Source organism: Jaculus jaculus, chromosome 4, assembly GCF_020740685.1.
Source record: "Jaculus jaculus isolate mJacJac1 chromosome 4, mJacJac1.mat.Y.cur, whole genome shotgun sequence".
Lineage (NCBI taxonomy): Eukaryota > Metazoa > Chordata > Mammalia > Rodentia > Dipodidae > Jaculus > Jaculus jaculus.
In genome coordinates, this window is record NC_059105.1 from 79,528,823 (window position 1) to 79,554,745 (window position 25,923).

Below are 25,923 nucleotides of genomic sequence, written 5' to 3' on the forward strand. Positions count from 1 at the left end.
TTTCTCTCTGTGTCTGTCGCTCTCAAATAAATAAATAAATAATAATAATTAAAAAAAAAAAAAAAAGAAAAAGAAACAGAACACAGCCATCCCCCCCCCCCCCGCAGCATAGGTTTTCCCCACAGATCTCCTCTGTCATGAAAAGCTCCTGCCTTTCAGAGGCACTGCTTAACTTTACCACTGCAATATGAATACTGAAAATAAGAGCTCAGTTTTACCTATATTTGAATGGTAAAATAAATACAATCATGCCTTAATTTTTTTATTAAGAGCATACATTGTATGGATACATTATACAAAGACGTTGGTACCATCTTTTCCCTCCTCCCTGCCCCCCACTGGGGACCCTCATCTGTGGATCTGCTTATATTCCCCATGGGGCTGTGGGTTATACATTGTGAGAGCAGCAGTTAGTTATTGGTGGGAGGCAATGCCTCTGGGCATGATGACCCAACCTGTGGATCTTACCATCTTTCTGCCCCCTTTCTGCAAAATTCCCTGAGCCGTGGTGGGTTGTATTAAGTCTGCTTCAGTGATGAGCTCTTAGGAGCCTCTGGATCTCTGCTTTGGTATGTGTTGAGTGTCCTCAGGCTCTGTCTCCTTCACCCTGGCGCTGATTGTCAGGCTCACCATGGAAGCAGCACTCTTGCTCCTTTCCCCCCTTCCTCTTAGGTTTCATGTGGGCTTTGGCTAAAACGCAAGGGGTGGCTTATCTCCTTAGGTCTTGAAACCTTCTGAGAAAGAAAAGTAAATTCTCCAACAGAGAGCGAAATCAGCATAGGTTTAATTGGATAAGTGTTATTAATTTGGGGAGGTTTTGATGGATATAGCTCTTCTTTTAGCCAAAGACTAGTGGGAACCTGGCATTAGAAAGCATAATCTTTGTCTCCATAGGATTCTGACCTGGTTCCCAGTTTCAGATATGGGTTCCTTTCCACTGAGCAGATCTCTTAGCCAATCAGTCATTGGTTTCCCACCAAAGCTGTGCACCACCATTGCACTGGTGTGTACTTCTTGTAGGGCTGGTTGCTTCAGAGTAGCTCAGACCCCTGCTTGCTCACACTGCTTCTGGCCATTGTTCCCCAGTAGTTCATGTAGTGCTTTCCAGTACTAGATGGGCTATCTGGGGACTGGCTGTCTTCCACATTCCAGACAGGTCTCTCCATGTTTTATGTCAACAACATATAGTGTCGTCAGCAATAAGGTCTTACCTTTTACCTCAGGCAGCTAATCAAGTGCTGTGGCAGAAGCATGTCTTGTTTTGGGGACCTCATAGGTTTCTTCAATCAACAGCTCAATGTGGGTAGCACTGATTTCTTGTACTGATAGCTAGAGGTCAGAACCAAAATTTTTTAAGGTTAAGTTTCATCGCACCCTCTTCAGGCCCCTTCTTTTCAGATGGTCCCCCTATACTCTTGTTGAGGGTTAAATCTTCTAGTCTATCTTCAAGGAGAAAGCTTTCTATGGTACCAGTTCATTTTTAGTTTAGTTTTGTGTTTATCTCCCTCCAACTCCCCTTCCCCTCTCTCCAAACCCTTCCATCCCTATTATCTGGGCTGCAAGTTGCATGAAAATAAATCAGTTGACAAGAATGTTGGCAAGGATATGAGGAAAGAGGAACTCTCATTCACTGTTGGTGGGAAAGCATACGTAAACCAATGTGGAAATAAATATGGAGATTCCTGAAAAAGATGAATATAGAACTACCAATAGACCAAGTTATTCCCTTACTGGACATTCACCCTAAATTCTCCATACTTTACTCCAGAGATATTTGCTTAACCATGTTTATAGCTGCTGAATTCTTAATAGCTAAGAACTGGAATCAACTCAGATTATCCATCATTGGATGAATGGAGAATGAAGCTGTGGTACATATACACAATGGAATTCTACTCAGCAATAAGAATAAAATGATACAATGAAATGTGTAGGGAAATGGAAGGACTTAGAACAGATCATACTCAGCAAACATACACAATCACATAAAATCAAACAAATGCTTTCCTAACCTGGATCAGCTTGAGTCACTGGCATACCAGATAGGCAACTTGAGGCCTTAGATATTTTATTTGGCTTCTTTTGTTAACTATATCGTTAGCATTGTGTACTTTTGCATATCTATAACATTTGTTTCTATTTTATATAATTTCCACTGTATACTCCTTGGTTGTTGGTAGACATGTGGGCAATTGTGGACGTGCTTGCAATGGTCTCCTGACACATGTGCACATACCCTTTCATGGGATTCATGGTGAGCAGTGCAACTGCTAATTTCACTTTTACAAGATTATACAAAAATGTTTGCAAAGTGGTACTCACCCTATGGTTAGAAAAGCTTCTGTTACCAAGAATACTTTTTCGTTTCATGCCATGAACAGAAAAACCCAGTAGTTGAAATGTGAGTGTTGGCAAAAATGAGCAGTGAGCATGAGGAACTAATAGTGAAGAGAAAGCTAGGTAAGGAAAGGTGCTAGGCCTAAGGTGCAGCTAGCAGAAATGGCTGGTCTACATGCACATGTATTTGAGTCCCTCTGTGAACACTGAAAAAGAATTCCTCTCCACTCTCCTGAAAAGAAGGAACTGGACTTGGCTAAGTGTAGATGCAGCTCATTGGTAGGAAACTCCCCTGCCTCAGATAGGGTTCCAGTGGCTTCCACAGCAGTCACAGACCCCCTAGTCCTGGGCAGTTCTTCTCCTCCAGTGGCTATCAAGAGTCTCCCCAGTCTCAGCCCTTAAACCCAATGAGAGCCTACCTCTTCTAAGGCTGCCACTGTCTGAGCACAGCGGTGGGTGTTCTCTGCTGATCCTTCACTTGTGGTTCGCCTGCAGAACACAGGAAGGTGAAGGACAGTGGATGTAGTGCATCTGGACACTGTCTAGAAACTGAGGCATACGCACATACCTCTCTCCTGCGAGTACTGTCACCGTGACCTTTCCTAGCTACACTTCTGCTGCTTCACAAGCATGGATTCCTCCTCTGCCACTTACCCACACTGCAACTATCTACCCACTGGGGATGGACAAGATACCCTGTTCTTGGTATTCTCTGTGTCATCTGCCACAAAGAGCAAACATACAATGACCATGGGAAGGGCGCCCCCTGGAGGGGTGTGTATGCAGCTTTCTCACCAAAAGTTGCAGGTGATTGATGCATAAAAACAACCCAATGCTGACACTAACAATTTTAATCTCTTAAACTTGGGTTACCTGACATGCTAACAAGAAACATTGATTAAATTAACATTAATTACTATATTTTTCTGGAAAAACTACCATATCCATATTTAAATTCTGGTTATCCAGCAACTGCCAGCCAAGGAAACTTGATGGAATTGGATTTTGCCATGGCTTGATTCTCGTTTTCTACCGGGAACAAGAAGGCTGCCAGCTTGCAGAGCACAGCATCAAAACTTAAGTCTTCAAGTTGTTCATGGTGGAGGACCGGAAAGCTGACTGCTGGGGTGTTGTCTGACACCTGGAACTTATGGTAAGGCTGTCACACAGAGCCACACAGTGTTGGGCTAAGAGGACTCATTGCCGGCTGTGCACTGCTGAAAGACTGCCTGTCCAGCAGAAGGCATGTTCTCTCTTGTCTGCTCATAGCAAATGCATGTCTGTAACTGTCAACAGGACTTGTGGTTTATACCATGCTCCCACTGGCACAACCCACAGAGCTGAGCCTAGTAGCCATGGCTCCCTGAGACTCAGCGGCCCGTGCAACCCACAGAGCCATGTACTCCAGCTCACTAGGAACATCTCTCCCACTTCCATCCTCCTAGGTTAGCCATTCATAACCCTTGTAAACGCCTGTCTTCTAAGCTCTGCACCATGACCACCTGCACTGTCAACCTGACTGGATCTGAACTCACCTAGGAGACATACCTCTGAGTGTATATTTCAGAGAGTTCCCAGAGAGGTTAAAGAAAACACATGGGAATATGGGAATATTCCCATGAATATGGGAAGCACTGTCCCTTGAACTGGGGTAAAAAGAGAGCAGATTAAAAAGGGAAAAGAGGGACCGGGGAGGTGACTTAATTGGTAAAGTGCTTGTCAAGCAAGTGCAAGAACCTGAGTTTAGCTCACTCCTACCCATGTAAAAGCTGGTGAGGTGGCACACACCTGTGATCCCAGTGCTAGGGAGGGGAAGACAGGAAATCCCTGGATACTAGATAAACTTGTCCAGAAAAATCAGTAAGCTTCAGGCCCAGTGAGAGATCCTGCCAAAAAGAAAAAAGAAAAGAAAAATGGTGAGAGGAAGACCTCTATGCATGCTTATACACAGACAAAGCTGATCATGTTCACACATCATATACATATGTAATAAATAAATAAATAAATATAGGGGCACACAGCCAGAAATGCAGGTAAACAACTTCTCATGGATTGGACATGAGGCCCACTCAGTGGGGGAGATCTCGTATGTGGCTCTGAGAACCAAGCCAGATTGCCTAGGACAGGAAATCAATAGATCCAGAGAGAACCTCGACTGCTTTTTAACTAAGAGGAGTGCATATGCACATCAATAAATCTCTAGTAACTAGGATTATCCCCTTTAATTCAAACTGCTCTCACTTTTTGTTGGAGAAATTGTTTTATCTTACAGATGGTGGAAAATGCTGGGGAGAATCAGGATACATCAAGGAGAGAGAACCGACTGTCTACCATGAGATGGGTCACCTCCACCTCACCTGCCTGGGCCCAGCAGTCATTGCAAAGGAAAAGGTGACACAAATGCTGCTCTCATGAATAGCCATTAAACCAGTTCCAGGGAGATGGTGACAGACACCCTGGTCACTCAAACCTCACTGAGTCCACAGAGAAAGCAACACTCAATCAGATTCTATCTAGACTGCCAAGGCTCAGGGAGCATTTGTAGCAGAGGGGGCAGAAAGATCGTAAGAGCCTCAGGGTTCTTGATGGGAATAGCCTGAAGATCTGTGCCCCAATTCACCTTGAAGAGACTGAGGCCTCATGGTCCCCACAATGAATACCAATAACCCCAGCAAAGAAGACCCCTAGCAGAATTGGGGTAGGGAATAAGGGGTCTGAAGAGTACAACCTTTTTATATAAAAATCAATAAGTAATGAAAAACTAAAAATAAATAAATGGTAAAGGAGCAAGGGAGCTGAGCATCAGCATTCATCTTTCTGCTTCTTGACTGGCATAATGTCTGCCTCATGCTTCTGCCTCCATACTTCCAGTCATGAGGGACCGAACCCTCGAGCCACAAGCCTTTCCTTAAGTTGCTTCTGTCAGGTATTTTGTCACAGCAATGAGCAAAACAACTAATACAGTGACCATGCAAGCTGTATACTCTGTTTACTCTAAATTACTCTCTTTTCTTCTCTAGATCCTGGCAGGCTGCCATTTAAGGGTGACATAAAGCAGGCTCGTCTGCCTCTGGTTTCCACTGGGGTATAGCTAGTAGGTGGTCTTGGCAGACCAGGAAGCTGCAAGGTGACCCGGAAGAAGGATCCATTGAGGTATGATTGCACAGGCTCCCTTCCCTGCACTGCAGATGGGCAGAGAGCCTGCCATGGGCTCATCTATATCCCTTGTTGAATTCTGAATCCATAGTATATCAGAGCCTGACTGCATCTGGAAGCAGGTGGTAGAGTCAAAATGAGATCATTAGGAGTGGCTCTAATCCAGTGTGCTTGGGGGTCTTTTAATGGTAGAAGACATGGACGTAGAGACAAGCACAGAGGAAGACCACAGAGAGAAGCCAGCAATAAGCCTCAGAAGAAACCGACCTTGTCGGCACCTTAGCCTTAGATATCAAGCTTCAGAACTTGAGGAAATAGGTTTTCTTTGTTTAAGCCACCAGACCCCTAGCTCTGTTAAGGCATCCTGAATAGACTCCATCCTTCTACCACAGCCACAGCCTCTGGTGGTACTCTGCACAGACTTGAGAGCTCTTTCCCCTGTTCTTTCAGGCCTGGGAGAAGGGCAGTATGGGCTTCTTCATCTTGCTTCCCTGAATGGTACCCCAGCCTTGACAAGGGCCTTCATCAAACTGTCTTCACTTACCCTGTTCCAAGGCACCCAAGGTTACTCCAGGGACTTGCATATACATTCATGTGTTTCTCTTACAAGTTGTCTAAACTGTTTCTAAAACACACCCCCTCCCTAGCTGAACCAAATCAGGTCCACTCATTAGGTGAGCACTCCTTCTGCCATATGACTGGGTAAAAGCGTTTTTAAAATTTCTGTGATGACAAGAAGTTGTTGGAACATACAAGCCAACACTGGGCTCTGCAAAAACAGTGCGTCCAGCCAAGGTAGCGTCGGCACTCTCCCCATGAGTCAGAAAACACCTGCTGGGCAAGTGAAATGCATGAGATGGAGGAATCATTTTGAAGAGTAATGATGTATTTACTTGATTATTTATTTGTACATACAGTGCTTATAATCAAACCCAAGGCCTTGGACATGCTAGGCAAGTACTCAGCCACTGATTTGTATTCTCAGCAATCCCCTCCCCCCAAAAGAGACTATTTAGAAATGTTCTCACCATTGTGTAAGTTTATTTCTGTAAACAGTGTTACCTCTTTTGATCACTTTTTGGTCACTATGACCAAATACTCGGGAGAAATAGTTTTCAGGAAGGACTTATTTCAGCACACAAGTTGACACTTTCCAGTCCATGTTCCACTGGTTCCACTGCTGTGGACCTGAGCTGACTCCTGTGTCATTATGGCAGGAAGTATGAGAGAGAGCAAGAGGGCTGGTGGCAGATAGGAAGCAGAGAGGAGGCCAGGACAAGACACAGCCCCAGTGACACCCCCCAACTTGCCAAGCCTGATAGTTTCTACAACCAGCCTACACATACTGTTATGCTACCATTGCCCAATAATTCATTCAAATTTGAATCCAATGGTGGATTGACCTAGTGATGAAGGCAGAACCCTCATAACCCAATCACTTCCCAGAAGCTTCACCTCTAATCACTGCTTGCCTCAGAAGACACAGCTTCAATTCATGAGCCTTTTGGAGAATACATCAATCCTAAATCCTAACACCTTTATTAAAAATTCTAATATGTACATATTTGAAAACTGGGAATTTTTAAAATAAATTTAAACATATTTCAAATACATAATTTCAGAGAGCTTTGGATGTGTTCCTATTTTCCTTTCTATCTGTCTAGGTATAGAAAAATGATGCATCATAGACTTCTTTGCCTTCTAACATTTTGTGGTTTGACTAATGGGAAGTACTTTTGATCAGATTATAAAAGTTGTTGTTTTGGGGTTTTTTTGTTATTTGTTTTTCTGTTTTTCGAGATAGGGTCTCACTCTAGCCCAGGCTGACCTGAATTCACTATGGAGTCTCAGGGTGGCCTTGAACTCATGGTGTTCCTCCTACCTCTGCCTCCCAAGTGCTGGGATTAAAGGCGTGTGCCACCATGCCCGGCAGATTATAAGAGTATTTTGATTTTTCTGAGGCACATGGAAATTTATTAGTAAGCTTTTGACAAAATTTTGTATAACTTGTAGATAAGACTGGAAAAAAAATGAGTCATGATTTAGTTAAGTACAGACAATGTGCTTCCTGTGTTCTCTCTGACATTGTTTCTCGCTGCAGGAGTCACTAAAACCAGGTATAAAAATAAACTTAACATACTGGTGACTCACGTCTCAAAGTGAAAAACCAAGCTTTTTAAGTAATACTATTCAATTCAGTTCCATCTAACTAAATCAGCATACAGTCTTAATAAGACGGCAACAGCAGTTTTTGTGCCATCAAAAAAATTAAATTATTTCATGTTTCACCTTTAAACTTTATCTATTTAGTTATCAAGATGCATTAGGTTAATAGTACAAGCATGTAATTTACAAATTTAAGTGTTGGAAATAACTGCTTAAAGTCTACTGATTCTCGTGGGCTATCTAAGACGCTTGCAAACCCTGAGCATTAAACCAAGCATAAAACCAGGGGTTTTAAAACAAACAAAGGGGAAAAAAAAGCCTCTCTGCAGAACACCCAGTCTTAGGAGTTCACAAGTTCTGCTGTGTTGTATCTGACTTCAAAGGAAACAAAGAGGGTGATGGGAGGAAGGAATGGTGCCTGCCCAGCCTTGCCACATCAGTCAGGAGAATGTGCACGTTCAGTTGAACACTACCTCTCAGAAAGTTTTGGAAATATTTGGAATGTAGTAGGAGACCTAAGGGACCACCCACTGGTAAAAACCCAAAGGAGAGCCTTCCAAAAACAACACGGGGCAACACGAGGGTCAGCCGCTCCCCGGGCCACATCCTGGCCAGTGTTGGCTCGTCTGACTGCCTGCCATCTTGTCCAACTCTGCCTGCATCGCACTTGCATTCCTGAGTGTCACACTGGGCATGAGCCTTGGAACTGGATGTTATCACAGCATGCAATGTTTGGAGGTGACAGAAAACACTCCAGGCACAGCAGACTAGACTAGGAGACCCCCTGAGCTGCACTCGGCATGCCTTTTCTCTAGTGCCACCAGCACAACCGGAGTTCAGCCTCGGGCAGAGCTGTACACCATATAGTTAGTTATTCCCTGGACTTTGAGGCAAATGACTGTGAAAATATGTTGGTAGAGTGGAGATCTTATTACATGGATTTGCAATCCAAGCCTTTCCAAAGAGGCTGGGCATTACTGTTTGGTTAGTTTATGTTTTTCCACTGATTGAAGTTAAAATATGGTTGTAAAACAAGGGACCCAAGGAGAAGTGCACATTTCTGATGTAGATGCATCCTACATCATCCAGATATTTTTTCCCCAAAGGCACAGTGAGTCTAAATCACCATCTGTGCGCAGAAGGTGCACTGAAGTCCTCGGAGACGGGCTGTACACTTGAAGAAGGAAGCAGCTTTCTCAATAATCAGCAGAACAGAAATGATGATGTCAGTAGGAATCACATGCCTGCCTTCCACATTCAGAACCACATCTTTGTAAATGAAATCTTGGTGATTTGTCATTGTCTTGCTTTGTGCTTTGTTTTTAATTTCCATTAAGGGATGGTCAGTAGATAACAGTGTTGTATTTGCTGGGGGTGGGGGTCAGTGAGCCCTTCTCTGAGTTTTGCCAGTAGCCACTATTCAATCTCCCCCTCAGCTCACACATCCAGGGCCTCTGGAAGAACACATGGCTGCCCCACAGCCATGCCATAGGCCAATACTGGCAGATCCTACCATTGCACATGACTGTGGCCTTCTAACGGGGTTTTCTTCTTTTCATCCAGCAAATAAGTGAGTAGCACATATCCCAAATCCTTCTCCCAATATGACCTTCCAAGCGAACCCTGGAGCCTCAAATGCCCTCCAGCTGGGAGGTATTTGTTATTTCCTTTAAACCCTGCCGTCTGCTCTCATGATAAAGGATGCCATATACACTTTTAATCCATTTGCCTCTTTTGAGAAATGAAGGTGAGATCTTGATTTACAATAATTTGACTATCCTACGCTACAATGCCAACAGGTTATTGAGACTTGAGACAGCCTTGTCCATCATGTTTTATGGCAAGGGCCATTTCCATCTTGGCTGGGGAGCTAAGAATGGAATTTTAACTATGAGTTTCCTTGTGTTTAATAAGGTAAAGTCAAAGGCCAGAGTCTGCCTTCAGATATGCACGAATGATTTCCAACTAGAATCACTCATGTATGTCTGAGTTTAGTTAAAATACTCTTAACTCCTGAACACTATTAAATAATGTGTGTGGGTTTTTTTTTCTTTTAAAATCTTTTAAATGTGTATATGGGAAGGTGAAATGGTTTGAGTAAAGTAATCAGAAGCATTTCAGTATTTGAGGGAAGGCTTGGTTCTCAAGAAACAGCACCATTTGGACATTTTTCTCTCCAGTGCTGTGCATTTACTCCACTTACACAGACCAGCACTGCACTGCTCTTGAAGAGCTTGCTAGGCTAGCCCCATCGTGTTATTTAAGGGGCAGCTATGGAACAGTGGGACAAAATAAGCCTGGACTTAGAAGAAGCAAGATCAAGTTCCAGCTCTGATAATATTTACATGAACTTGGGCAGGACACTTAGTCTTTCCCAGTCTCTAGTCATCTACAAATTATTGACTTTGTCAGCTGTATGTATGGCAATAAGTACTCAACAAAGGGACAGAAGTTCAAATGGTCTTCTATTTAAAGTATCTTCTGGCTCTTATGGTTGTTATATGACTTCAATAAAAAGTGGATATTGGGATGGAGGGATGGCTTAGAGATTAATGCAATTGCCTACAAAGCCAAAGGACCCAGGTTTGATTCCCCAGGACCCTCGTTAGCCAGATGTACAAGGGGCGCATGCGTCTGGAGTTCGTCTGCAGTGGCTGGAGGCCCTGGTGTGCCCATTCTCTCTCTCTCCCCACCTTTCCCTGTCAAATAAATAAATAAATAAATAAATAATAAAATACTACTGTCAGGCATGGTGGCGCATGCCTTGAATCCCAGCATTCAGGAGGCACAGGTAGGAGGATCGCCATGAGTTTGAAGCTACCCTGAGAGTTCAGAGTGAATTCCAGGCTAGAGTAGTATTAAGTGTGGGAATTTTTTTCCCAAAAGGGCTTTTTTTCTTTACATAAGAAAATCATGCATGGATGTATGTACACATATACATATATATAGATACAGGCACATATATACGCCCAATAATGATGGGAATAGTAAGTAGAAACAATCCAACAATGGATATTGGACAACTCATTTGGAAATCAATCCCAATGAATATTGACAATACTGATCATTTAAACTGTCCTCTTTGATCCTGTAATTCCACATATGAACACTTTCCATAGAAAATTTAAAAAATAGTAATACTTGGGAAACAAGTAGAACAAATTCAATTTCTAAGGAAATAGAAGTGTTTAAGCTCCCCATTATGTACTCCTAACAGAACGCTACTTAGGTTATATTCTTATAATGTTAAATGAAGGAAAGTAAATTCAAAATACATATTCTGCATGATTACATCTTTGTAACAACAACAAAAATAAGAGAAAATAACTAAAGGGACTAGAAATAAATGGAATACATTTTTCAACAATATATTAGTATAGTATAAATGAACCAGAAAATGCTTTGGATGAAATGACTATTGAATCTTTTGTCCCTTTTTGCATACCTAATATCACATATACAGATGGCACACAGTATACATTAAATGGATTTCTAAAATGCCGTACCTTGGCTTATATCATCTAAAATATCCTGTCCAACTATCAATGAAAGCTTTACCTTAAATAGCCCTGCAAAGTAAGTGCAAATATTTTTCTCAGTGGTCTCGTCTTATTTTTTTATATCCAGCTATCTGTAAGATGATAGATATTCAGGCTAGCACATTTGGCATCTGGTCAAATAGCATAAGCTTGAATTTAGCCATTGAGTGTCACGAGGCACAACATCAAAGGAATGTTCAAGCACGGCTCCCTCCAAACAGCGTAGCCTGAGTCATTTAAGCCTCAAGAATGCTGAGCAGCGGGTGACCGATGCCCTGGCAGGAGAGCCAATGTATGTTTCTATCAGCAGAAGGAGTTGGGGGACACATGAGCAGGGGCAGATGACAAGCAGGGGGATGGTACACTCTGAGAGCAGACAGCCAACCTCAGAGAAGGCTCATCCACAGAGGGTAGCCCGTTAGGAACAAAGGCAGGAGGGTGATAAGTAAAGCCCATTAATTTACAAAAGCAGAATGAGCCACAGAAAAATAGGAACTGTATGTATATTTGGTCACAGAGCCTATGGATGAGACCCTAGCTCTAGAGGCTTTCTTCTGTGGTGATATTATAAAATACTGTATTAGTTACTTTTCTCAATGCTGTGACAAAATAGGTGACAAGGTCAATTTGGGCTCACAGTTTAAGGGTCCAGTCCGCCATGGCAGGCAAGGCATGGGGGCAGCTCTGTCTGGAGCAGCATGAAGGTGAGGCAGCTCATGAAGACGGAAGCTCAGAGAGATGAATGCCGACACTCAGCTTGTTTTTTCAATTTCCCATTTATATTCAGCTCTGGACCCCCAGCCCATGGGATGGTATCCCCGACATTCAGGGTGGGCCTTCCCTCGTCAGTTAACCTTCCTGGAAACCCACAGAAACACAGAGCACTGTGTCTCCTAGGTGCTTTTCAAATCTAGTCATGCTAACAGTGAAGATCAACTGCCACAGATACTATTTTCCATGTCCAGCATGCCTTCTATGGCTGACTAGTGAGCAAAGCCTCACACTCCACCCCATGGAGTTGTCTGCCTGGGAAACGAAGAACAGTCTGTGTCAGGGGAGCCCTCATAGGAAGGGAGGCTCACCGAGCAGGAGCAGCACTCCATGGCCGAATTTAAATCATTGACTGAATTTCACATCGAGCTCATTTAAAGAACAAAATCAACCAAATGTACATCTCAACTACAGGACATTCAAAGCTCATTGGTGGCTCATGAAAGCAATAGTGGTTATAACTGAAAGCAATAGATGTCAACACACACATACAACATGTACAACACACACACACACACACACACACACACACACACACACACACACTTTCCACAGGTAAAGAATCAGCTCAAAAGCTTGACATTTTTCGAAGGTCACAAAGCCACTGGAGTCAGGATTCAAACTTACATCTCTTGGTTTTTGCATTTTTCTTGCTCCAACATTCTCAAACCCCGCAGTTTTTAAAAATATTTATTTACTTTATTTACTTATTGATAAGCAGAGAGAGAGAGAGAGAGAGAATGGGTGCACCAGGGCTTCTAGCCACTGCAAACAACTTCTAGATGCATGGGTAATTTTGTGCATCTGGCTTTATGTGGGAACTTAGGAATCAAACATGGGTCATGAGTCATCTCTCCAGCCTCGCCCCTACAGAGCTTTGACAAGCTGCTGCACCTTAATCAGCTCTATTCACCAAATGTTCAAGAATAGAGTAGCAATGCTTCAACAGGCTTTATCAAAAATCATATATATATATATATATATATATATATATATATATATATATATATATACATGAACAGGCCAAGTTTAAATCCTGTCACTACTATGCAGATTTGGAAAGGACCGTTATGGTATCTGAACCTCCTCAGGTTCAGTTATAAAAAAAAAAAAAAAAAGAAAGAAAAGAATGCCAGGTGTGGTGGTGCACGCCTTTAATCCCAGCACTTGGGAGGCAAAGGTAGGAGGATCTCGCCGTGAGTTCAAGGCCACCCTGAAACTCCATAGGGAATTCCAGGTCAGCCTGGGCTAGAATGAGACCCTACCTCGAAAAACCAAAAAAAAAAAAAAAAAAAAAAAAAAAAGAAGCCAGGCGTGGTGGCACATGCCTTTAATCCCAGCATTTGGGAGGCAGAGGTAGGAGGATCGCCATGAGTTCAAGGCCACCCTGAGACTCCATAGTGAATTCCAGGTCAGCCTGAGCTAGAGTGAAACCCTACCTGGAAAAAAAAAAAAAAGGAGGGGGGCTGGAGAGATGGAGAGATGGCTTAGTGATTAAGCTCTTGCCTGTGAAGCCTAAGGACCCTGGTTCGAGGCTCGATTTCCCAGTACACACGTTAGCCAGATGCACAAGGGGGCACATGCATCTGGAGTTCGTTTGCAGCAGCTGGAGGCCCTGGTGTACCCATTCTCTCTCTGTCACTCTCAAATAAATAAATAAAAATAATTTTTTTAAAAAAAAAAGACTAAAAATCCTACCCCATGGTGTAAGGATGAGAAGACAATGAGATGAGGCCCATGGAGTGTAAGCAGTGTGCCTGGCATGCCACAGGGGTCAATGAACAGTCTGTCAGGCCACTTCCTTGAAGGCTTGAACTTTCAACTTCAGCCTGGAAACAAGAGTGGTCCAAACAATTTATCCCTCCTGACAAATGCTGTGTGGACATTTCTGTTCTCAGCTGTGCATTGCCAGAATAAACCTAATTCAATCTGGACCATTTAATATTTGGCACCATTTTTAATACTAATCTCGTCAGTTGTTATTTTCAGTTTTTGATTTACACAAACAGGCCATTTTTAGAGAGTACTGAGTTTAAACCTACTTTGCCAATAAAATAGAATTATCTTGAAAACACAGGAATCCTTCAGAAGGAATGTCAATAAAAACACACACAGTAAACAGTGATGTGATGCTTCACAAGGATTTGATACCAACTCCACCATAAACTCACCCAATACTATTTTGGGATATTAATATATAAATGTGCTTACCACCCCAGCCACTTGGCCATCCGCAAGTTTGGATGTCCTTTAAGAGTGAACTTGATCCTCCTGTTTCACTTTTGGTCTCTCTCCAGAGAAGCGAATGCACTGGCATAGCTCTGCCATTTGTCAGCCAGAAGTCTGGCTACACATTTGCTCGTCAATCTAAACCTAACCTATTCTCATATGAGCACTTGGGGCTTCATGTAAATCAACCAGACGCTCTGTCATTCACCAGCAGTATCTCTCCATAGCGGTCACGCCCATGAGCCTTCATGAAATATCTCACTATGCCTATGGAAGAAATATTCACATGAATGTGCTTTTTCAGGGATGGTGACACCAGAATGTTTTAAGTCTATTCATTACCACAAGGATCAATGGCACTTCTGCCAAAGACTTTTGCTAACGGGTACAGTAACGCATGCCATCACTTTCTGAAATTAGAGGTTCTACCCTACGAGGTAAGTGTTTTGTGCATGGCTAACAAATGCAAACCCAAATTTCAGAGCTGAGTGTTTCTTGTTTCCAGCAGACTCTGTCTCAGTCTTGTAGTATTAATGTACAGGTGAGTGTGCCCCAAGATTTGTAAAAGGGAAGATCCTTATTAATTTAGGATGTTTTATTGTGATTTTTCCCCCTACATTTAGACCCAAATATGGTTTTATCAGACACTTCAAAAGTCTGGTATGGTAGGAGGATGGTTATTCATAGACACAATTGCTTTTTGTTTGGTAAAATGTTTTAATCATTAGTTAAATAATCTCCTTTGAGAAGATTTTTAGATATTTGTTTCTGATTGTGGTAATTGTTAACTTTTTTATTCGGTGATGAGACAAGCCTTCATCAATGCTTTCTGACATTTTCAAGAGGCACAAAGGAACTGAGGAACTGAGAATTTAAACAAGAAAACTAAATATCAGTCTCATTGACATGTAAATGAGATAGGACCAGTTAACCTCAGTGATCTAGAGACTGCATAAGGGTGCTTTAGTGTTGAACTAATACATGAGAATCATGGGGGACTTCTGATCCTGGCTGTTTACAGAGCATGTTTTATTTTGAAAATGTCTGGAATTGCCTGGTATCATTATTATTCACCAGGAGAACTCCGAATATGACCAATACTGTTTAAAAAAATCCAATATCTGTGAAAGGTTTTTCAGCCAAATGATTTATCCTCTAAATTAAAGACTCACAGACAGAGCTATAATGTATTGGCTCTCAAAATGTCTAAAATGGATAGAATATAGATGCTGGTTGAAGACACTTTCCCCTCACTGTTGTAGATTCTGAGCAGGTGCAGCACACCATAAACTTTTTAATGTGAATTTCAACAATGAATTCAGTTGATCATGCTATATACATTAGTGTCTACCTAAGTTTAAAAAAAAAAAAAATCTGTGCCTTAATGAACAGCAAAAAGAAAAAAAGCCTTCTCTCTATTCCAGGGTAGCCTGTTCTCTCTATCTGACTTCCGCCCTCTAGTGGCCCTGAAAAGAAGTGTAGTCTCTAAAGTTCATTTCTTATAAGGAAAGTAATATTTTGCAATCTCTGGGTATTTTACCCAGGTGCTGTACACCAGAGAAAACTTACCACCAGATGTTTAACCTGAGTGCTAGGTGATGGCATGAATTTTTATGTGAGCATCTCATGTTTAATGGAATCTTCCACTCCATCTTCAGATCCCCAAAGGGCATTGACTTCTAATGTGACTATTAGGTTTAGGTTCCTTCTCTGCCTTTGAAGCCTTATATTCTAATATACTTTTATTATGATGTGTAGGAGAACAGAAGATACTCTAATAAACTAAAGCGTGCAAACAGGCATATCTTTGACATACTTCCCAGGGGTAGAATTTATATTTTTTTATTCTTCTGAGTTATACAAGAGGTCCAATGCATTTTGACTCATGAAAAAAAAAGTGGTTAATGTTTTTAATGGCCATACAGAAACCAGGGGCATAATTTCAGTCACAGAAGTCCTTAGTCAAACTAGAGGAATAGCCACCCTGAAAATGTACTGCTTAGGAGCACTATTTCTTTACCGAGAACAAGAGATGCTTCCAAAGCTGTCAGCTGCTATTGCTGCTACTTTGGAAATCAGCCACTGCTGATGATGAGAGCTAACTATAGGCCAAGGTCATCTGGGGACCCACCCAGGTTGCTCACAGGGATGGCGCCCACACCTAGCCACAGTGCCTGGCCCTGCCAGCCCAGCCCAGCCAGCCGATTGCTATTTTCAGTTGGAGTTCCCGAAAGAAGGCCCTTGACTGCCCTTCACGCTGCTGGCATTCAATTTTATACTCCACCATTCTTTTATATGCGCCAGTGGCCTATCTCCTTCCCATTATCCTACTCTGAGGAGCCCTACTGCAGGCTCTCAGATATGTCACATGGTAGAATTAAAATGCAGCTTTTGTTTAATGGCACAAAGCTTTCCCACTCACAGCGCTGCTTTATCACATTGCTTCAACTGGGTGCCTGCATAGGAAGTCACAAGCTTCCTTAGCCTTCTCCACATTCCAGTCACCCCCAAAGGCCTGACACAGCCAGGCCTTGAACACTCAGACTTTGCCAGTGTACTCTGGCTCCTGTCCTCTTCCATATCCACTACTGCCCCTCCTTTCTGCCTCGACTGGGTTATAGCTTCCCAGGTACCTCCCTGCCTCTAATTCACCAACTTTTAGAGACGCTGTTCTTGAATCGCAATTCAGAAACTGGATCTAGTGACACAGGCTTTTAATCTTACTTACTGAGGAGGCTGAGGCAGGAGGATCACAAGTTTATGGCCGCTGAGCTACAGAGTGAGTTTAAGGCCAGCCTGGCATTTTAAAGAGACCATTTCAAAATAAGAGGTATTTCTTAAGGAGACTATGGATACAGTTCAGTGGCAAGGCGCTCACCTAGCATGAGTGAGGCCCTAAATTCAACTCCCATTACTGAGGGAAAAATTATAATCTAGAATGCTTCTTTCTTGTGTTTAAACTGCTTCAACGATTCTCATCACCTACAAAACTTCCAAATTTTAAATTGGTTTATGCCTTAGTCCATGTTACACTGCTGTAACAGGCTGGGTAATTCTTAAGAGACAGACCTGTATTTGGCATACAGTTGCAAAGACTGAGAAGCTCAAGGTCGAGGGGCCAGAAACTGGTGAGGGCCTCCTTGCTGTGTTATCCCACCATGGAAGAGGAAGAAACAGTGAGATGCAAATAGCAACCAGACCCATCCTTTTATGAGGAATGAGAGGGTGAGCACACTTCTAAGGTAATAGCATGAATCCTTCTGTGAGATAAGAGCCTTGTGTCCTTGCCATGCTGCAAATGCTCCATCTTTTGCTATTATTTTGGCACAGTCCTCCTAAGTTTAATTTTCAACACAGGAATTTTTTAATATTTTGTTTTTATTTATTTATTCAAGAGAGGGAAAGAGGCAGAGTGAGAGAGACAGAGAGAGAATGGGCATGCCAGAGCTTCCAGCCACTGCAAACGAACTCCAGATGCATGTGCCACCTTGGCATCTGGCTTACGTGGGTCCTCAGGAATCAAACCACAGTCCTTTGGCTTTGCAAGCAAGCACCTTAACCACTAAGTCATCTCTCCAGCCCCAACACAGGAATTTTCAAGGATATATGCAGACCATAGCACCTAGACTATATTGAAGATTATTTATTTATTATTTATTATTTATTTATTCCTCTAGCCTCAGCTCTCACATTCTTTCAGGCCATCTTTCCATCCTCCCCTCATTGTGTAACTATTTCTTTTATGCCTTTATGCCTTGACAACAGTACTGACTACTGTCTAAACTTATCAGTTTCCAGGTGTGCCAGGTGATTGGCTTTTCCTCAAAAATCATTTTAAGCATCACTTTTTGATGGAGATTTCCATGGCCCCTTGTAGTTTTCACAAATATATACATTTGGTCCCTCCATCTATGGCTCTCTCTAGGCCACTGTGTACTTCTCTTATATCCACACACACAGACACACGCACACACACACACATATACACACACACCTAACTTGGGGTGCTAGAGGAGCAAACTGGGCTGGTATCCCTGTGCAGACTTCCCATGTTCCCCTGTGTGGCTATGTCATCTTTAACTCAACGTGGATCAGTTTGATGCTGGCCTACAGCTGGATGAGCATGCGATGCTGCATTTTTGTTTTCAAACAATGACCATGTAGCTGTTCGCAATTCTAGGCAATTTGGGCTCCGGTTAGCAGGTTGTTTCTGCTGTGTGTTTCCTTTGGGTACAAATAGTTGGTCTAGGCTGAGCCTTAACTAGTCTAACTAGTCTAGTGCATTACATGCTATCTGCTGGAGTATACTCTTGTCTGGGTGGCCTGCAGATTATTTTGAGCTCATTTTCATGGTGACTCCAAGGATCTAGTGTGCCAAGAGCTGGCAGTCCTCAGGATGCAGATCTTTTTCAAGTCTCTACCATGCTTGCTACTACCCTTGTAGTCCAAGCAAGTCACACTGTCCAACCCAGACCTAAGGTCTGGATACTTCTTTATAGTAGGAGTGCAAAGAAGCTACAACATAAAGAAGACAAGAATGTATGGCCATTTACCACAGAGAACTTTGGGGACTGTCAATCAGATGTCTGTTTGTCACTTTGGAGGAAGCCTCTGCTTTTCCTAATAAGCAGTACCATGTATGAACATGTCACAATAAGCTAGGGAGGGTCCCCTCATTGGCCTGATAAGTTCAGCACAAGCAATGCCCAGCAGCCACATAAAGGGGGTACAGATAAGCCCCCAGGAGCAGACAACTAGCAAACATCAGACTTCACTGAAGAGTCTCTCTTTAGCTATAGCAAATGGAGGACAAGAAAAGCCAAAAGAAATCTAAGAGACAGAAACAGCACCTTGTCCCCTAATGTGTTTGGGAAACAGAGTGTTGCAGAAGATCCTGAGGATATAGGATACTATTGGGCCCCATTCTCACCCTGCAGCATAGTAACATGGTCCAAGTAAGTGGCTGCTCCTTCTAGTAACCCGTCCACCCTCCGCCTGGTTGTAGTCCCCAACACTTTCTTTGTGACACATCCAGTGATCTTAGCACTAAAACAAAGTGCTGTTTGCCATTTGTCCTGGCCACCATACTGCTGTGTGGAACGGAGGAAGATATTCTAGTCTCTATCAAAAATGTGTCAAATAAAGATAGGTCAACAGGCTATGAGTCAGTAAAGGAAAGAATATTCCTGAATGTTAAACATACAAGGAAAATGTGTCTCAGTGGAGGGAAAAAAAGTACCATAAAGATGCTAGAATGAGGGCTTGGAGAGAGGCTCAGACATTAAGAGTGCTTTCTGTATATGCATGATGAGGTTCTGAGGCTGAGTCCACAACATCCATGTAAATAGCCAAGCATGACCATGCATGTTTCCGACCCCTGTCCTGTGGGGAGTAGACACCGGAGAGTCACTGGGGCTCACATAGATGATGAGGCTCTGGAGGATTCCTAGCCAGGTGGACAAGAGATGGAGAGGGACCGCTGACATTTTCCTCCATCCACCACAAGTGAAGCATGGAGCCCTGGAGCAGCACATACGTGTGCATACACCACTCCCCCTACACACACCACCAGCACCCATACCGTACACACATACCAAAAAAATAACGCTATAATGAAACAGCTTCATTTATTCACTACTTTTGCCTACCTAGCCCTATAGTCACTGGGCTTTTCCACTCTTGATGACTAGTCCTAAACTAAGTCTTGAACATATAAAGTTTTATTCTTTTCCACCCTCTGAAAACAAAATGGTGTTAATAAATATTGGATTGATTGGGGCTGGAGAGATGGCTTAGTGGTTAGAATGCTTGGGACAAAGCCAGAGGCCCTAGGTTTGATTTTCCAGTACCCTCATAAAGCCAGATGCACAAGGTGCAGCATGCATCTAGAGTTTGTTTGCAGTGGCTAGAGGTCCTGGTGCACCCATTCTCTCTCTTTACCTGCCCTTCCCCCCATAATAAAATATAAATAAATAAATATTGGATTGATAGATAGCTTGGCACAAGATCCCAAAGGATAAACATGAGGGAATGAATTCCCTTCTCAAGTCAATATTATTCCGCTTGAGCCAAATGGCCAATGCATTGCATGCTGCCGGCATCCCACGCCCTTATCTTCAGGCAGGAAACAGAAGGGCTGCACACAGCAGTCACAGGCACTTGCCAAAGGCAAGCCACAGGCCTGGACAAAGGATTTGCAAAAGGTTCCCAGTCCGACGCGGGCTGTGGGAGCCACGTTTAAGTGAGCCTTCAGTAGCTTTTTCATTCGAGGGCTGGGCACGGAGGAGCAAGTCTCTGTTTTGCAACAAATGACCTACATTGCAGTAAAATAAGGGCCAGGCTAGTGGTGCACTCAGCTGGTTGCAAGCCACATTGCATTGCAGCAATATTGGTATTTCCATTCCTTTTAGCAATTGCAAGAGTGTCTTAGAAGCTGCTTCAAGTAGTGGAAGGAAAGAGTGTGGAAGAAACTTTAGAATTCAGGGTGGAAGCCCAGCATGCAAGGTCAATTTTGCTATTTAAATCGACTTTCAAGAGGGCCTTCAAATATCAGCCTTGGGATTTGAATTTTAGATATCTGGAAAACATAAGAACTTGAGCTGGAGAGATAGCTTAGAGGCTAGGGTACTTACCTGCAAAGCAAAGTAACCACGTTTAATTCCCCAGATCCCACATAAAGCCAGATGCACAAAGTGGAACATGTATCTGGAGTTCGTTTGCAATGGCCACAGGCCCTGGTGCACCCATTCTCACTATTTACCCTCTCTCTCTCTCTCTCTCTCTCTCTCAAATTCATTAATTAATTAAATATGAAAAAAATAACATAAGAACTCATAAGTCTACCCCCATGAGACTTAACTTAAGTTGTCTCTGAGCATCCGCTAAATTTGAGTCAACTTTAGTAATCATTTATTTTGGATTAATAACAACCTTTTTCTCATAAGAACAATTTATTTATAGCTCCAAAAGGAAAATAGGATACATATCCTTCAGAACTGAAGGGCACTGGGGATAGAAACTGAATTTGTAGGGAGAGTATAGGATTTGGTTCTACAATTTAATCACAGGGTGACGGCTAGGCAAGTACCCTCACTCTGGGCCTTTCCTTGTTTTTCTCTGAAATTAATAAACAGAATCATTCAGAGGAGAAAATATGGAAGAACATGCAAAATACTCAAAAGGCAGAATTATAAACCATTCTAGTCTCTTTCCATTGTATAACAGGATACATGAGACCAAGTAATTTAAAAAGAAATGGGGTTGGTTTTTATTCCCAGTTCTAGGAGTCCAGATGCATGCTGTGGGGATCTGCTTGGCTTCTGGGGAGGGCCTCATGTTATCCCACGTATGTTAGAAGAACAGAAGGTGAAGAGATTGGCATAAGTGGAAAGGAGATAAGGAAGAAAGTGAGTAATCCTCCATAACATCCCACTCATGAAGATTAATGAACTCTCTCAGGATCTACATTAATTCCTTCAAGAAGGTAGAGCTCTCATGACGCAGTTACCTATTAAAGATCCCCTTGCCTCTCAAAACCATCCTATGGTGACCAAGTTTCAATATGAGTTAGCCTTGGGCAAACCATATCCAAACCACCGCAGAAATCATAGTGTAGGAAAGGAGCAGCCAGAGTTATTCAACCTGCATGTACAGACTTAGGGCTACAACCTGCTGCATCGACTCAGAGTGTAGTCTGGCAGCAGCTGGCTTGTCCTATGACAGGCCCTCCGAGGTTAGGACTGAGTTGTTATGCATGACTCAAGCAGAGAGTATCAGGTTGGCTTGGTCCATTTTCCAGGACCCTCATCTATCCACATGCAACCAGAGCCAGGTTTTCCTAATCCCTGGCAGTTTACAGATACTAGCAGGACTCACCAGGTATTCTTCAATGGAATCTACAGCCCTGTGGGGTGACAAACATCTCTAGAGGTGGCAGAGGCTACTGACCTTCCTGAGACAAATGCTGAGGCTCAGGGATGCTCTGGATTCTGATTTTCTTCTCTTTGATGTCTGTGAATGTGTCCTCTAGGGTAGGATCAACACTAACTTAGAGACACACCCTAGTATTACCTCTCAAGCTATGAACTCAGAAAGCAAGACTGTTTCCCCCCTCCACCAGGACAAACCCAAGGAACTTGGTCCTAAAAAGGCATCTTCGCTAGTCTATCCTAGTTCCTTTCTACCAGAAGCCACTGGGAAAGGAAAGCACCCCAAGTAATATTTAACTCAGATCACACTGTTCACTTTAATTATTAACATTTGGCAGCCAAAGGAAAACAACAGCACTTCATCAGACACTTCGGGAAGCAAAAGGAACAGTGCTCATGCAACGCTTGCCCTGTGGTGCTGGATGACACAGGCAGCCTTACACGTGCGGCAGCTGCTCCACGGTGTGCGGCTGACTGGCTCCTCCACTACAAATATTGCCTGCACTGGCAACCATTCTAGGTGCTAGGAATAGAGCAGCGAACAAAACGCACAAGATCCCTGTTCTTGGGGCCTTATACCATACTGGGAGCAGGAGGAGACCAAGATTTCACAGTGAATTAAGAAGTACGGAAAGCAAGAGAGCACGCTAGGAGATAAGAGGGGAAAATATAGCAGTGTGAGAGGAATGGGGAGAGGGCTCCATCTTACTTGGTGGGGACAATGTAGGGCTCATTTAGGCAACATTTAACCAAAATCTCAAAGGAAAAAGCAAGCAAGGAAATATTTAGAAAATGGTGCCTCACCTAGAAAGCATAACCAGTGCAAAGGCCCTGAGGAGGGGAACATATGTGACGAGTCAGTGGAATATGAGGAAGTCGCTGTACCTGGAACACAGTAGGCTCTGAGGAGGAAACTGGGAGAAGTGAGGTTATAGAGGAAAGACTGGCCAGACAGACAGGCCCTCAGGCTGATGCATGGAATGGAATTTGCAAAAATGCTTGGAACAGGGTGACATGTTCCACCTTAGGGTTCAGATGAGATCACAAGGTCATGGGCAGTGACAACAATGACTTTCACATGCTTTCTGGAAGATGTACAGAATTGTCTTCTTTTCCATTGCCCACTGAACTGAGCTCGGATGTGGCCCTGTCACAACTCCCTGTCCCTGAAAGCAAAATGTCATCAAGGTCCATCTCAGTAGCACATTGGTCAAAGAAGGGGAGGAGTCTCCGCTTCCCACTGTTTGCAGACTCCCAGGATCTTAGCCTCCACCTAGCAAGATCCATTAGCCCTAATTAACAAACTCCTTTCATAGGTGTCTCTTTCCGATGATTAATTCTGGGTCAGAGACAGAAAGCTCATTCCATTATGGTTCTTTTTAAAAATTATTATTATTCAGGATTCTAATACTGGCATGAACTGCAGGTGAATTTCTGAAGACATGTTCCCTAGCTGTCACAACTCGTAATAGAAAATTTCAATTTATAAAGAATTAGGAGAGGCAGGAAAGGCATGCTCTTCGGTCTAGAACAAAGGAGATCAATCCAGGCACAATGGCAGCATGACATTTGTGGACTTTGAAGATTTCAGGCTTCCTCTTCATTAATTAGAGAGAATCAAGAATTCTGGTGGTTAATTATTTGCAGAAATTATGCTCGGCAAAAGCAGATGCCAACTCACTCGAGGTGCCTCCAGCTGCAGCTCTGCATGATAATTAAACCAAGTGCCAGTCCCCTAGCTCTATCTGGTTGGCAAGTACACACTCAGATGACCATTGCCACTTAGCCCCCTCCCCGTCAGGTGCACATGCAGTCGTGGAACCTCTAAATCAGAGACCTCATAAGGCTGGCAGTGCTCCAGATAGATGACCCCAGATTGGGGGTGGACATTAAAATCCACTGCAAGGAATGCAAGATAAAAGTCACCTATGATCTTCTCTCCCAAGAACTGTTGTTCAGTGGGTCAAGGGTATTCACCATTCAGGGTCAGAGGGTCCTTTTATGCTGTTACAGGGTTAAGTAATCAATTATCCCAACAAGCAACTTTGTTTTCAATGACAATAGTAATATGTGCTCAGTGTTTTAAAATTAAGCAACACAACTATGAGGCAAGTGAGAATCGCAGGTTGTCTATGGGTCTTCCGATCCCAGCCTCCACTGGGACATGGGAGGCACCTTGCCAGACCCACTTGGGTTGCAGGCTTGCGGAACTTTCCAGAGCAAAGGATTACTGGTAGACAGGGCAGCTTCACGTCACTGCTGCTTTTATGTACCCACGAGAAACATCAGCCCTCCTCAGCTCCACTGTGCCTAGAAAACCCAGCAGCAGATGTGATACTAGACTCCAGCCCCAGCTTCTGGGCCCTGTCACTGGCTCTGACCACAGGGATTGGCCTAAGAATGTAAGGATACTGGTCTCTCTTTGTAGGAACTGAATGATTCCATTCAGGGACAAGAGGTACATCCACCTCCACCACCACCATGTAAGCAATGCCGCTGCAGATAAATAGACATTGAGCCCAATCCATAATTCAAGCACAAATACTGCTGGACAGAGCATGGAAGGGTACAGGCAGCAAGGCAGCCATCCATACTGCAGAAGTGAACAGATGCTTATGGTCTGCTCACACCTGCTGGGACGGCAAGCAGGACACAACACTATCCCGCAGAAACAGAATGTGGCTGAGCTCAGCCCAGGTCTCATTTACCATGAGCAAAGCAGCAGAAAGCCCAGCATTGAGGCATTCGCCTGCCCTTCCAGCTATCTTTGGGGATTTATACAGTGGGCCTCTGGGCAAAGGCTAGGTAAGGGCCCGGGATGTCTGATGGGCATGCAGAAGCTGTGGGCAGTGAGGGGAGTGGCATGTGTTTCCTCAGCTGCTCAAATTGCATCGGGAGTTTTGACATTTGCTATCATGAAGATTTTTGCGTCATTTCATAGCTGATTTATTGCAAGTTTTTTTTTAAACTCTCTGCAGAGCAACTAGGGCTATAATGTTAGCATGGTTGACCTCAGACCTGCCCTTAGTTACTGAGGTTCTTGGAACCATTTTATTCAGGCTACCCAACCCTAAAGAGAAAGCATCTTAGTTATATTCATCATTACACCATCGTAATTCTGTCTGCTGGGCTGTATTGCTCACTGGGAAGTTCTTTCTTAGAGGACAGGTTACGTGCAGGAAGCCACCTGTGTCGGAAGCGTGGCTGGAAGTGGGTCTGAGGCTAGCTCTGTTGCAGCGATCTTTTCTTAGGTGGTGTCTGTTCGGAGCGCAAGAGGTGTTTTTTCTTAATTTTTATTTTTCATTTTATGGTGGACATTTCTATAACACAGGATACAATGGTTAGTTTTAAATATCCATTTGGGGGCTGGAGAGATGGCTTAGCGGTTAAGCGCTTGCCTGTGAAGCCTAAGGACCCCGGTTCAAGGCTCGGTTCCCCAGGTCCCACGTTAGCCAGATGCACAAGAGGGCGCACGCGTCTGGAGTTCGTTTGCAGAGGCTAGAAGTCCTGGCGTGCCCATTCTCTCTCTCCCCCTCTATCTGTCTTTCTCTCTGTGTCTGTCACTGTCAAATAAATAAATAAAAATTTAAAAAAATATATCCATTTGGCTAAGCTATAGTACCCAACTATTTAATCAAATACTGATCCAAAAATTTCTGTACTTTGTAGCTCTTACTGACATCTGTGGTCAGCTGACTTTAAATAAAGATTACCCTGATAATGTTGATGGCCTTCATTCATTCAATCAGCTAAAGGCCTTGATAAAATGAAACCTGAAGTTTCCCAGCGAAGAAACT

At 43.3% G+C, this 25,923-nt stretch overlaps 1 long non-coding RNA gene across 1 annotated transcript; it reads right to left on the bottom strand.

The window, feature by feature from the left end:
- Positions 1–1,211: 1,211 nt before the first annotated feature.
- LOC123460047 lies at positions 1,212–22,256 on the bottom strand. Its single transcript, XR_006636760.1, has 4 exons — positions 22,146–22,256; positions 4,126–4,223; positions 2,757–2,826; positions 1,212–1,329 (listed from the first exon to the last, which is right to left on the bottom strand). It is a non-coding gene; the product is annotated as an uncharacterized LOC123460047 (long non-coding RNA).
- Positions 22,257–25,923: the final 3,667 nt, after the last annotated feature.